We start from the raw sequence: 14,391 nt of genomic DNA on the forward strand, positions 1-14,391 counted from the left end.
TAAAGTTACGAGATCTGGCAAAAAAAAATAACGTGGCATTTTGGAGAAAGAAGCTGATAACAGGAGCCATTTAGATGTCTAAATATGAATGTCTGGTGCCACTTCAGAATACTTTAGGAATCTGAGATGTTTCACAAGATGATGGCCAATGTGACTTAAGTGATCTATATCCGTTTAGAAGGGATGTAAAGGGAGGACAGGCGATGTCTCTTATCTACATTAGCACTCAATAGCTGCCACTAAGAAACAAAAACCTACTGCTCACCTCTCATGGAGAAGAAAGAAGAAGGTTTCTAAATGTTAAGCAGGAGCTCAGCAAAAGCATGCAAACACGAGCAGCAAGAAATGATATATAGGAGGAATATTTAAGTTGAAAGAACAAAGACTGAGAGCGGGAGGAAATGAGAGAGGTGGTTTGGGGGAGGAGGGAATATCGTGGAGCAAATGTTTCCTTTGTGGTGCAATACCACCACTAAAAATCTGTTTCAGAGAGGGCCATGGCCTGGCACTAACAGGGAGCTGCTGCTGTTGCTGCTGCTGATAGCAGTGGCTAGCAAATAAAGTGTGGTAAGGGGGCAGAGCACAAGGAAATGAAGCAGCAGCAAGGAATGAGATACGGTTGGAGAATGAGATATAAGAGGTTTAAGTCCATCTCATTTTGTACAGATTGCAGTGGGAGCATGGTGTTTTCTGATGATATGAGCCAGTACCCAACAGTCTTGCCTGATGGACACCAGCCCACTGTCGCTGAGGGGGGAAAAAAAAAAATAACAGCCTGACCTTCTGCCTGTGCTTACTCCTATGATTCCTGGTCACTTGTATCAGTTCTCTTCATTACTTTCCAGGCAGGAGACAGCAACATGAAGGTGACCATCACTTTTTAAAAGTTTTTAAACTGAGATCTCTTCTATTAATTTCAGGGAGTGCATGTGCATATTGCTTTAGACAGAGATGCTCCGTACCATGTAGGACCATTCACACCCGTGAATCACAGGCTCCCTGTGAAGCAAGGCAACCGAACATGCTAATAACAGCAAGTATCCAGCACCACAAAACATTACCTGAGACTCGTACCTCACTTCTAACTGTATTACCACTAAGCTCTGTAAAGGCTACTGCAAGGTCCAAGATGATATAAAAATCTTCTGACATGGTTTTACTAAAAATATTAAATCTTTTGTACTGCTACAACATTTGCCTATGAACTAGAAAATTGTAGGTCAGCTTAGCACAGGGTGATTATATACAATAATTAACATTTTTACCAGAGCATGTCAGAGACTGATAAATAGGAGTGAAATCCTGATCCTACTGAAACCAGTGGCAATATTCTCAGGGACTTACAGGGTTGGCTTTTGACGTTCTACATTCTGCATCATTTTGATAAATAATTTCCAATATGATTGCATTAACCATATAACTGTATTGTTCTTGTGGCAAAAAAAAAAAGTGTTTGTTTATACAAATCACCGTTGAAAGAGTCAATAGTAGATGTTACAAACAACACACAACTGTTCTGCAACAGCAAACCTGTTTTAATATCCCACTTCCTATTAAGCAACCGTATTTTTTCCACCCTTACTGTTTATGATTGTTTTCCAATTCATTTGGTTTCTAAAACTGCTTTGAAACCAGTCTCAGGACTTCAACAATGTATAGTTAGTTGTTGTGGCTGGATCTTATTCGGTCTGGTGAGAAGGTTTCAGAGAGCTGGACCCTACCAGTGACCTCAGCAGTATGGGCACCACTGTTGAAATTCTGCAGTCTGGCATGACACAGCCTAGCATTTGTACTCCTGGCCCAGGTTTCCCCCAGAGGCTCATCTTCTTATGTTCTTCTGAGATGTGGCTTGCTGAGACGCTCAGTAGAAACCAGCCAGAATCAATGTATCTGGAAAATTCCTAATAGCAACACTCCCCACACACAGACATATCTCATCCCACCAGGAAAAAAAAAAAAAAAAAAAGAAGAAGAAGGAAAAAAAAGACTGAAGTGAATCACAGAATCATAGAATGGCTCGGGTTGGAAGGAACCTTAAAGATCACCCACTTCCAACCCCCCTGCCATAGGCAGGGATGCCACCCACTAGATCAGGTTGCTCAGGGCCTCATCTAACCTGGCCTTGAACACCTCCAGGGATGAGGCATCCACAACCTCTCTGAGCAGCCTGTGCCAGTGCCTCACCACCCTCTGAGTGAAGAATTTCCTCCTAAAGTGGGCAGCAAAGCACTCTTACAGCTCAAATACAAGCAGACAAATTGGGCTCCAGTGTAAATACAAACTGACAAGACAGAAAACTATTTTAGAAATAGCTTCCAACAGCAAACCTCTACCAGCAGGGAAAAGTCATTTGTAAGGTTTGTTTAGAGCAGTGCAAGACTAAACATTATGCAAAGTCCTTTGGCTTTCTGAGACAAAGAGGTTTTCTGCAGGCCATGGATTCCTTCTTTGGGAAACACAGACGAGATATTTCAGCAGTCCTGTCTAAACACCTGCAGTGAAGGATGTAGGACGTAACACAACAATGTATAGAGTCAAAGATGGGTTGTAACAGGAAAATTTCATCACCTTCCTCAGCAATAAAATAGATAAATATATCTACAAAAGGGATCTTAGAGACATCTCACACATTTTGAGAACTGCAAAACCAAGCTGGCTTTTTTAGCGTGTCTTTGCCAAGTACATGGATGGGGCTCTAGCTCTGTGTTTTTACTCCATATTCTGGAATTAGGAAGCCTCTTCAGCAGCTGCCTCTTTTGAAGAAGAGTTTCCTTTCCTCCCCGAAGCAGGTTCTGCAAACACAGGGAAGAAACATCCAAATGTCATCTTGCAGCCCCTCCGCAGCCATTCATCGCTCCCATTGTGCCCCTGCCACACTTCCCTCACCTGCCCGGGGCTCCGGGGCTCCCCTCCAGCACAGCATCCCCTCTGTGAGCACATTGGCAAACACAAGAGCTTACTATGAGGGACATAGCTGGCATGGGTTGTAACGTGACAACTGCTACCTGATGCCATCTTTTTGTGTTGCAGAATATATACCTAAAGCACTGATAAAGCATGCTATCTCTCTGCTGGGGGGCAGTACTCAAATACCACTCAAAGCAGTCTGTGCTGTGCAGTGCATATAGCCAAGGCCTTAATTTTTTAATCCCTCCTCCATAGACTCCAGTACACAAGATACGTAACACAGATCATTATTTTTTCCACTCAGTGCTCAGCCAATTTCAGCTCATTTTTGTTCCTGGAGATCTCTAGTGTGCGTCTTATAAGTTTAAAATAAATACACCATGTGTAATTGGATCTTGACCAGACAGCATTAAACAAACATATTTTTCGTTGATATTTGATGGTTGTATCTAATATGAGTGGAAGGCTCTTCTGTATGTTTTAGCCAACAATTAATAGAAGGCAGAGGACTATTTGTAGCCTCATTCCTCAGACTCCCCTTTCTGTGTGAATTGTAGATGTATTATAAACATGTAACAAGCAAACCTTACCAAGAAAAATAACTTTCATTTCCACTGTAACCCAGCTGGAGAAGCTACAAATAAGCCATGCCAAGAAAATGTTCAGAAAAAATAGCTACTCAATAATTTCCCATTTATCATTTACTTAGGCACATTAAAAAAAATGAAATCTGTAATATCTTTTGCTTTAGTTGAAGTGCCACATTTTTCTAAAAGGCTCCTCGTTTGCTCAGGAGGGCAAAGCCATTGTATTGTTAGCCAGTTGGTTTACAGTGGCCTCATGTTTCAGGATATAAGTTCAAATAGGGAAAAAAACAATTACCTGGGCTAAGATGCAGCAGATTTGGAACCTGTTCTCACCTACTATTTCTCCTTCTCTTAGATGAATGATGAAAATGGACAAACCAGCTTTGTGCTCTGCTTATTTGCACAGAAGGAAAACTACCCAAGTTGAATTCACAAATTTTCTGAGCAGGCTGCAAATGGTAAAATATCCTCTAGCCCGTTTTTGCCCCTGGTCTTTGACAACCAGATTAATGAATTAGAAATACATGTAGGTGTTTCTGGTTATTTCATGGACATTTCTGAATTCATATTCTGGACATTTCATGCAATTATTATTTTCTATTATATAAGAACAGGAAGACTATGTTATGTACCATGCTATGTAAATTAGTCACCCAATGGCTTGACTGACCTGTTGTATTTCTCCTTTCTATTCTGTTTTTTTCTGTATTGCACTTATATGATTTTTTTTTCTCTATTTTTGCTTTCTATATATTTTGTGTACAAACAGGCCTCATTGCACAGAGGCCTGCCACCTTCCCCTGTGGATAGTACCACACCACCTTTGTGCAGGTCTACAGGAAGAGATGGGGGCTGCATTTCATCAAGAATACCTTGTGCTCAGGTATCCCCTAGTAACTCTGTCTTTCTTACTGGACATCCTCTTCCATGGAATAAAAGTCTTTTAATTTCCTTATCAGGATGTAGACTTTGGTTAATTCTTCCTATATGCATATTAACTCCATTAGGAGAAAGCAGGTTAGGATGACTGGGGAAATAAAATCTTGAGAAATAGACTGAGGAAAGCATCTGAGCTGGAACAATGCAAAGAGGTGCTCTGGACAGAGGGGTTGTTAGGACACTTGTGACATCTATAGATGATGCTTATCTTCAGCCAGAATCCAGCACCTGGTCTTCCAGTGGACGCCACAGTCATCCCGCCTGGATGCTGTCCTGCACAAAGTGCTTTAGGTGATCCTGCTCGGCAGGGGGTTGGACTAGATGATCTTCAGAGGTCCCTTCCAGCCTCAGCCATCCTGTGATTCTGTGATTCAGTGCTAGAGAAAGAGGGTGAGGTTCCCCTGCTGGCTGGCTGCTGTTGAGCAGGGAAGGAATCATTTGCCACCTACTCATGTTTTAGACCCCTGTGAGCACCAAGTTCCAGCATGGAGACCAGGAGAAAAATCCGTCATCTCTCATGACAGAAAGAGAAGAAAGACTTTCTCAACACATGGTCCAGTCACATCACCAGCAAACCAACATGGACACGTGGTACTGGGAAGAGTATGTTATATTTTCTGTTTGGGTTTGGAAACTTGTCAGCCTAAGTATTTAATTCTGTCTCACAACACTTTTATGCATACTTTTTAAATAAGTTTTATCAGAAGCCAGGCTAATTTCAAATGACCTTTCCTCTTGCGTTTTTTGTTGGTTTGTTTGTTTTCTTGTTTATAAGCATTAGAACTTTTGTATGAAAGCAGACGGCCAGAAGGAATAATAATAATAATAATATTAATAATAATAATAAAGCTATAGATTAGCATGCCATTTACCCTCCAAAGAACTTAAAAAAATTCCCTTGTGCAAAGTTAAAAAGAGGAGGGAGCCAGACAAGCAGAAAGACTTCAGTATTTTTCTTTTCCTTTTCCCTCTGCATAGTCAGAGAAATAAAAGAGGTTGTTTGTGAAAAGCCACCATGGACTGAGCCTGCAGTCTGATAAACAACAATAACCTTTTTCTTGACACTAATTCCTTTATTATATTTTTAGAAGAATTTAAAAGCCACTTATTTTTGAAAACTATGATTTCAGAAAAAAGTATAATTTTCACATTTCCTCTGATGTGTTGTGTGCCCTGCTGTGTTATGACATTTCAAGTTTCATCAAGTCACATTAATTTACATTCTCACATGTTTTCTCAGTGGAACCTGCTCTTTGGGTCAATTTTCATTCATTGCTTGATCACTTTAATGTATTTGTATTACTGAATACTTGGGCCATATTAACTGATCTTCCCATACCCCATGCTTGCAATTCATTAGCAATCATTTCTCCTCTCTGCACGAAGAAAGGAAAAGCGAAATGAGAGCGAGAGAGGACATGAGAGGAAGAAAAAGGCTTGGAAAGAAAGTGAACATCAAATTAGTACAGAGCCGGGGATGCAGCCTGCTCTGTCGCTCAGAATTTGTTTATATTAGGGAATTTTCTCTGTACTGATGTAGGTTGGTGACCCAGTAGAAACCTGTATAATAAAAAGAGTTGACTGGTTTTAAACCTTCCTTGATTTTGACCTTCTGCGCTTTGGCAAGTGTTTAAAGCAGCGGAAGCAAACCTGTTTTAGAGATTTGTATTGGCATTAGGTAAACCAGAGTGTTGGATCCCACCAGTGCAGGAAGCACCTACTGGGCACCCCGTCACGTCTGTGGTGGTGCAGCCCGCAGTGCCGCTTGGGGTACCTGTGCCTCTCTCACTGACTGAGGCACGGCGAGTGCAGGCAGGGCTCGGAAAGCAGTCGGGGACACTCGCTGTGACCCTGACACAACCCATGGAGCCCCGCTGCAGCTGGTGGTTATGGTCTGGGGTTAGAAGTTCCTTCTGTCTGGGTTAACGTCCAAGTCCAGGCAGTCAGATGTCTGCTGCCCCTCCACAATTCCCCAGGTTGAGCTTGAAAAGAGGCCCCAATACCCAAATACAACCCCCCTAAATTCCCAAGGGGAACTGGCATGGGAAGTGTGCCCAGAGCCACCAGCACAGCTGAGGCACAGTATCACTTTTCTCCATTTCCTCACATAGACAAAGGTCAAGTGATAAAATATTAAGGCAGGAAACAGCCAATTTTGTCTACCCTTTCCCTGTATTTATTAAACTAGCTGAACTAACCCTGGTGTTCCCCACCCTCTGCTGGAAGGCTGGGTGCAAGCACTCAGGAGGCTTTCCAGCCTCTTGGGCAGTGCCTGTTCTCTCCTCCATATGGGACCAGTACCTCCTGTACTGGTCACAAGCCCTCACTGCGTGCCGCAGTGGAAATGAGGTAAAACAGGCTCTTGCGGACTGTGCAGGCAGCTGCTAATCACCTCGTACATAAAACTGGGGCGTGGGTTTCAGTTACTGTCCAAAGTTTGAGCCTTTTTCAGCCATTCTGCAGCCCAAACAGTGAGGTTTGGAAAGCCTCCAGCTTGGGTGGAAGGGGGCAACCTGCACTTGAAGTCGTGCTCCCTGCAGCTTTCCATCAGCAAGAAGTCACACACGTCTGACATGGTCACGCATCCTATCTGTCCGCTCTGCTATTAATACCCTCCCGACTTACCCCACACCAAGCTCTTGCCAGAAGCCCCATCTCTCAGTTTGCAGCCAAGCCATGGGATCTACAGGAAAGAGAAGCCTGCAGCATCACAGCAAATCGCAGCTCGCATCCCCCCTCTGTGTCCCTGTGGATACACACCTCCTCCCCACTTACCCCTGGCAGTGGAACACCACTCAGAGCCCAATAATCTCAAACTGTAAAATTCCTTTTCCTGTCCTAGAAGCAGCTCCACCTGTGGAAGGAAAAAAAGCTGGGGATGGGGACTGGTCCAAGGCAAGTCTTGACCAGAGGCACAGAGAAGCCAGCCTGCCCAGTGCAACAGTCTCCTCTCCCCGAATGAGCCCGATGATAAAGCTTCCCCTGGAGAGCTGGCTGAGCAGCCTGAGTTATCACAGCCATGGGAAGGGGGCAGGGAAGGCTCTTCCTGGCCTTTATATCACTGATGGCAAATGAGCCAGCGCCACGTGCTCCGCAGGAGAGCGATCGGCGCAGCGGAGGGAAAGCAGCACAGCACGCCCGCTATCCGCCGGGCGCTGGTGACAGCGAGGAATGTAATCTGCACGGCTCTGCTCGGGGATTAAAGACACCAGCCGGCTCCAGCAGGACGCGCTGGCCTGATACGGAGAGCAGAAAAGGATGCTTACGTAAAATGGCCTGGCAGCGGTGCGCCAGAGGTAGAAGCGGGCTCATTTTCTCCTGCGGGCAGCACAGGAAGGGATTACTCTTTGGTGGGGGCAGGGGAAACAGGGAGAGTGAAATTAGGAGTCCAGATGTTTATCTATATATAGATTTCAAGAGCTTTGGAAATAAACTAGAAAAAAAACGCTGTGCCACAAAGTCAGAAATGCATGGAGGGAGTCCCCGTGTACTTGGCACTGAGGTTGTGTTACATGACCTTAAGCAAATCTAGTCAGCTGGACTGCATCTCCTCAGTCTTCTCCAGCCCCTGTGGATGTGAAGGGCAGACTTTGCAGAGCTAGCTTCCAGTCAGGCTACTGGGATGCAAATGTCTTGGTCCTTCTTAAGAGATCCTGAAGTAGAGGGTGGGTGGGAGGACTGCACGGACAGCTAGGGCTGCTGTGATCCCCTCATTCACGTTTTTGGCAGCTAAGGCCAGTATTAACCCTGCTTCAGAAATCAGTGGCCATGAATAACTCAACACATGCTGGAACCTAAGCGTTAAAAAAAAAAAAAAAAAAAAGGTTTGCCACGATATAGTCAATCAGAATATAAATTGTACTGTAAATAGTATTCAGGCTTAATTAGGACTGAGGGAAGGGATGTCAAAATGCCAGAGGATGCTTGCCCCTTCATGACACACACGATTTCTGGCACCAGAAGACCAGAAGAAAGCAATAACTTAGAAACATGATGCTTTCCAAACACCAGGTGCAGCACCACCAGTATCTCACCTACACCACACAATTGGCCTTTTTGCTCTTTTTTGTGTCTTTTCTCACTAGTTACGGGAGGTAACAGCTATCCCTGCCATGGTGAAAATAGAGAAGCTGCATGCGACCAACCATTTATGAAATAGAGAAGCGTATAAAGCCCACACCTCTGTTCTTGCTGTCACCCTCCTGCCCCGTGTCTGCACCCGTACAGTCGCTGCCCTCCTGATGCGGCCGAGAGTGGTAAGCAACGAGGTGGGAGTTTTTGGGGGGAGCCAGGCAGGAAGGTGTGCCCAAGTTCCCTATTTTGCTCACTGCCAGTTGGCAGCATGACCAAAAATCACCCCCAGCCCGCCAGCAGAGGTGAGTTATGTTTTAAGTGATGTGCACCACACAGTACAGGGAGACCGAGATCAGTGGAGGACAGCAGAAATCTCAATTGGCAGTACCCTAATAGTTGTGGACATTAACTAATCAGATGGGGTTTTAAAGTTCACACTGTGAACACTGATATTTGCTGTGAAATGGGAAGACAGTTTGAACTGATATTTTTCCTATTAGTAAGTGTCTGAAAGGATGTTAGAAGAAATTATTGCTGTAGCAATCAGAGCTCTCTGTGTGAAATCGCTTCACGGGCTTTGAGTTCAGGGCAAGGCTGCTGAATAAATTTTGGGAGCTATCTGGAGAGGACCCAATGCAACCAGCACTGTGCCTGGGCGCAGAATTGTTATCATGGGAGTATTTCTTAGGTCTGTGTCTTGCACAGTTTTAAATTCACTCCGATGGCATTGTCTGCACAGCAAGACACAGGCGAGGCAACAGGACTCCGCACCGCCCTGCCCGCGGGTAGCCTCCGCCTGGGTGCTCCTACCTGCTTTTCTTTCAGACACTATCCATCCCTTGCCAATCTGGCAGCACGCTGGAAGCCATCCGACATCCTCTGGCTGTTTGCCTGCCCCTCTGCCACCCTCCAGTGACCAGGATCGCCCTGTTCTCCTGCCCAGCCCCCTGCACACACTTCCCCAGTCCAGGTTGGGGCAGCCCGTGCCGAGTGCCCCCAGCACGTCTGCTGGGACGAGGGGAGCAGAGGACACCAGCCATGTGTCTCCCACAGAGCTGCCAGATGCCATCAGCTTGCATGCCTGCAGCCCTGAGGAAATCCCAGTCAGCACGGAAGTGGGTGCAGTGATGTTTGTTTAACCACTTTTCTCACTAATGAGGGTCAAACCATACCAGATTTGGTGGCATTTTTGGAACACAGAGCGCTTTGGGTTAGACATTTCCCTGTGTTTCCTTGGGTGTTCAGTACATCCCCTCGGGTGTATTGGTTCTTACGTACACGTGGTTTGTAAAGGTGAGGCTGTTCTTCACAGTTTCTTCTGTTTCTTAAGCATGCATCAGCTTTGTGATTAGTGCACATAACTTAGCATCAGGTGGCTACACACAGTGGCTTCTCTCTCTTGCTTGGGCAGGGAAAAATGTTATTCCCTTTTCCCAGGATGGAACTGAGACAAAGACTGCAACTTGTACTGATGCTAAACAATGCTATGCTAGCTCCTGCATATGAGAGCCAAACCAACCTTCCTTTAGCCAAATAATTATATTTATGACATAATACACCTACAATACTACACAAGAAAGAGTCTGGCAACAAGCATTTGACACTCAGTCCAAACCAGAAAAACCTTCAGTCAAGGAAAAAAAAGCAACTGTTAAAACCTTCTGATATTCCTTCCCATCAGCCTGCTGCAGGGGGAAACAGATTCACTCTTCCTTCAAATCAAAGCCTTTTGTTTTCTTCCTGCGTTTCCCGCTCTCCTTTCTGCCTTTACATCATAATCAATACCGTCTAAGCTTAGGGAATATTATCAGAGCCATGATTGCAGCCTCTAACATTATAATCCATAGGGTTGCTGGGAGCATTAAAACATCCAGGATAAATTAATTCAGTGTAAGTAAAAGCTTTGAAGCTAGGAGCATCACCAGGCTTTTGAAGCTTAAGCCCTGTTTAGATTACTTGATTAAAGTAGGTCCAAAGCTTCACCAATCAATATATTTTGCTTAGGAGCAGTGTTGATACAGAAGCATATTTAATTGGATCTGCAGCACCCCGCCCAGAAGATAGTCCTTGAGAACAAGATAACGTGCTGGGGAGGAGAGGGGCAAAATCCTCCCCATGCGCTGTGCACGCCCGCACAGCTCACTCGCAGCGGTGGTACGGAACAGCCTGGGTAAGGGAAAAGGGAATGACTAGGGAAATGACTAGGGAATGGCAGGGAATGACTAGGAAATTACAAGCTTGGAAAAGTAACTGAACCTTCTGCTAGCCTAAAATACTAAAAAGTGACCTAATGTAGGCAGATGTACCTACATCCACGCGTTAATAAAGGCACAGCCCTGCTCTGCAGCCAAGGTTTGCCTCCACCTTCAGAGGAGGCAAGGCAGGTGGTTTGGGTACGTGGCTGGCAGCATCTCTGACACCATTACCAACATCACACCTGCTGGCCAAGGCGGACCAAAAGGCAATTCTTCGTGCTAAAATGAAGAAAACGGTTACAAATGCTACCTGGTATTTATGGAGTATTATGGGTCCCATAAAATTATAATATTATCGTTGCCTGTTTAAAATACTACAGTTTTAACAGACTAGTGAACTCTGCTGGGCTTTTCACAAAACTGAGAGAAGAGGGTACAGACATTGAATTTTGCCACCAAAATCTAAAACCTTGTACCTGTCATAAATAAAACTTTTCAGCAGTTCAAGGTCTGGCCTTTAACCTTATTATCTGTGAACAGGTCATCTGGAAAAGCCCTTAGCCTGAACATTAGCTCCTGCTTTAGAAAAGCCAAAATAACATTTTATTTTTTTTTTTGGTCACCTGAGAATATGAATATGCTACAGGTACTCCCTATTCAGACTTACAGTAAGGGGGAGAGCACACTTACTTTTGCTCCTCTTGCGTTACCTCCTGAGTTAGTTACACTTGTCGAATGTAAATTCAAAATTTCCTTCAAGTGAGGATCAAGGAAGGACAAAGGAGGAGGTCAAGATAAAGCAAAGAACACCCACAAAAATGCTTTGATTTCTTCGGAGAAGGGAATAATAGCGTTGCAGTCGGCAGAACTCAGGGCAGCTCTCTGCTTAAGGGTTGCTGAAGTCCCAGTTGTGTGGGGAATGGTTTGGCAGAAGTGCTTGAGGTCCTAAGGCCACGTAGCAGAGATTCGAGCTCACCCCGGCTCTGGGCAGCCCTGCAAGGAGCCGGCAGGAGGTGGTCCCAGCACGGAGCTGCTCTGGTTAGAAAGAAGCAGTGAGCGCGCGAGGTGCTCAGTCCTGGCTGCGGGGAGCACCAGGCGATGGCTTCAGCGCCAGCACTGGTGATTGGAAACAAGGCTGCCTTCTGTACCCCGATGGAAAACATGATCCATTTAGATTTCTAATTGGACCTGATTAGACATTTGGACAACTTATTTGCAGCAGCAATTTAAATGAATTAGTTGTATTTTCCAGCCTATTGAGTAGCCGTGTCACTGCATGGCACAGCGCGCCCCACCTGCAGTTCTTAGGAGTCCTGGAGCTCTTTAGGGGTCTCCGTGACGTGCTGAAGTATTTCCACAGGTAGCTCATTTGGCACCATGTGTGCTTGCACCCAGGTCTCACAGCCCCCTATTCTCCCCACAGCTCGAGCAGGGTTAGCTCCAGCAGGCTGAAGGTTTTCTCACATATTTCCGTCAGTCAACAGCAGAAAATGGTTTGCGTGTTGTCCCATGTCCCCACATGTCTCGCTGGCTGTGCAGCCAGCTCCACATTCAGACTTTGGGTAAGAGTGAGCCACAGCACAAGAGAAATCACAAGTTTCTTTTGCCAGAGGTGACTAAAATGCAGCTGTGAAAAACTCTAAGGGGGATGAACATTTTGCAGCCTGCCCCTTCCTTTGGCAGCCACTTTTGAGCTTCTCGTTTGTCCCAAAATCTATATTTCATAGTCAGTGCCTTAAAATTAAATATGCGTTTGTCTTTTTACTTCAATGTACATCAGACGGTTATCCTGATAGTGAGCTCTCGTGTATTTCAGTGGCATCTGCACTCTGCATGAATAAACAACTGGAGGCACTGTGAGGGATACAAGCTTTTCCTGCCTCTGAGCACATCTTTTCTTCCGCCCCTGAACCCTGAACCAGAAATGATTGTAATTTTTCCTTACAAATACAGATAGGCACAAGTGATTACTTGTCTGTTTCAAGATGAATTGCCTTAAACATAATAATAATAAAATTCTCCCAAGTCTCCAAGTCTAGGAAACAATTAATCCACTTTTTTTTTTTTAACTTCCACTGCCACTAAGCCCTGAAAAGAGACCACTCGGTGTGGCCTTCAGAGCCTGGGCACCCCGTGAGGAAGTGAGGCCATGGCAAGGCCTTGCTTCATGGCCAGCGCGTTGCTCCACAGAGTGGGGTCCCCTGTGATCCTCCCGGTTGCTGTGAACACCACCGGGGATTGGGATGACATTATCCGCCTGATGGAGATGAGTGATTTGCTTCCAGTTAGATCCATTGTCACAGGCTGTTAATTTTACTGTGGGCTCATTTGAAGGGAGTGGCGAAGCAGCACGGCAAGCAAACAGCTACTGCCTGTGTGGAGCACCGGATGCCCAGGCAATTAGGCCTCCCGTGCATCGGATTTAAGCAGCCCCCTGTTTTCACAATTGTTTATGCTCCAGCTTACTAAAGCAAACACAACGCCTATGCAAGGCTAGACGTTTCTAAGGGGTCAGACTGGGTTAAGTCGGATGGCTCTCTGTGTAAATAGCTGGTGTTATAAAAAGAGAGATAAGAAAAAGCCATGAAAGGTACTTGGTACTCAAATTCTGTATCAGAGGCTGTCAGCCTGCCACCACACAGAGTATGGTTCAGTTGCCTGAAATGAAGAAAAACAGGGCAGTGAGGAAGAAGAAAGGAGGATGGAGACGTGGCTTTGCAGAAGCAGAGATGCATCCTGACATGGTACCCAGGAATCGGTTGGTAATTCTCTTCCAAGTCATTTAACAAGTGGAATAATTTCAAGGCAGTGATTTTGTTCTCACTCACATCAGCATTCATCAGCCTCCAGTCCACTAGATGAAGTGACGTTTAGGCTAACTGGTTCAGGAAAAGCCCTCCAGGCACTATTTTAATATTATTTAACTTTGGTACCTGGGTGAGCAACTCAGCCTCCCTGAGCATCCCCAGAGCCTCCAGATGGTGATGGAGAAGAGCCAGGTCACCCCTATGGAGGCTCCTCCACCATCCAGGGAGCCTTTCCTCCTCATGCAAGCACCAGTTTTAGATGTTTAAAGTTAGGAGATGTTAAAATGGCTCTCACTTCTCCCTGTAGAAAGTTAATACTAAAATTGGTCCTGTGCGTTGTCATTTGGGGAATAGTCTAGCAGAAATATTAAGGGATGCCCTGTCACTGTAATTGCATGTTACTGTTCAGACAGTGGCACTTCATTACTCAGGACAAAGACAAGGCAGCAGGGGCCTGGATCACCAGGAGCAGCTGCAGTGCTAAGACAGTGGCTGTGGTGGCACAGAACAGGCAGCCACAATGCTTTAGAGCAGATAAAATGCAGTGAGAAGTGGTGAAATCAAACAGGAATGCCTGTCTTGCCTGGGGTGCCTGGGCTCTACCTGTATTCACCTTTGTCCTCAGAAATCCCTAGCTTGATGAGGAGTGACATCAATGGAGTCCCTGCATGGAGAAGGGTTTGTAGCCAACACTGGCCAGGCAAACCTCCTCAGGGTACATTTGCACGGCTTCAGGCAGCCTGAAATGTGGTTCACGTCACCATTCCTGCCATTAGGGAAGTCTCTCAAAAGCAAAGGGTCTAGCAGAGACAAAGCCATGTTGGTTTCCTGTATGAGATCCTCAGTACTTGCTTCTGACAGGGCTTCCTTTCCCCAGGGCTC

The 14,391-nt window shown here is 45.4% G+C and overlaps 1 long non-coding RNA gene across 1 annotated transcript; it reads right to left on the bottom strand.

The window, feature by feature from the left end:
* Positions 1 to 2,148: 2,148 nt before the first annotated feature.
* On the bottom strand, positions 2,149 to 7,643 carry LOC136790963 (uncharacterized). Its single transcript, XR_010831962.1, has 3 exons — positions 7,209 to 7,643; positions 7,059 to 7,116; positions 2,149 to 2,792 (listed from the first exon to the last, which is right to left on the bottom strand). It is a non-coding gene; the product is annotated as an uncharacterized lncRNA (long non-coding RNA).
* Positions 7,644 to 14,391: the final 6,748 nt, after the last annotated feature.

This window comes from Anser cygnoides, chromosome 5, assembly GCF_040182565.1.
Source record: "Anser cygnoides isolate HZ-2024a breed goose chromosome 5, Taihu_goose_T2T_genome, whole genome shotgun sequence".
Classification (NCBI taxonomy): Eukaryota; Metazoa; Chordata; class Aves; order Anseriformes; family Anatidae; genus Anser; species Anser cygnoides.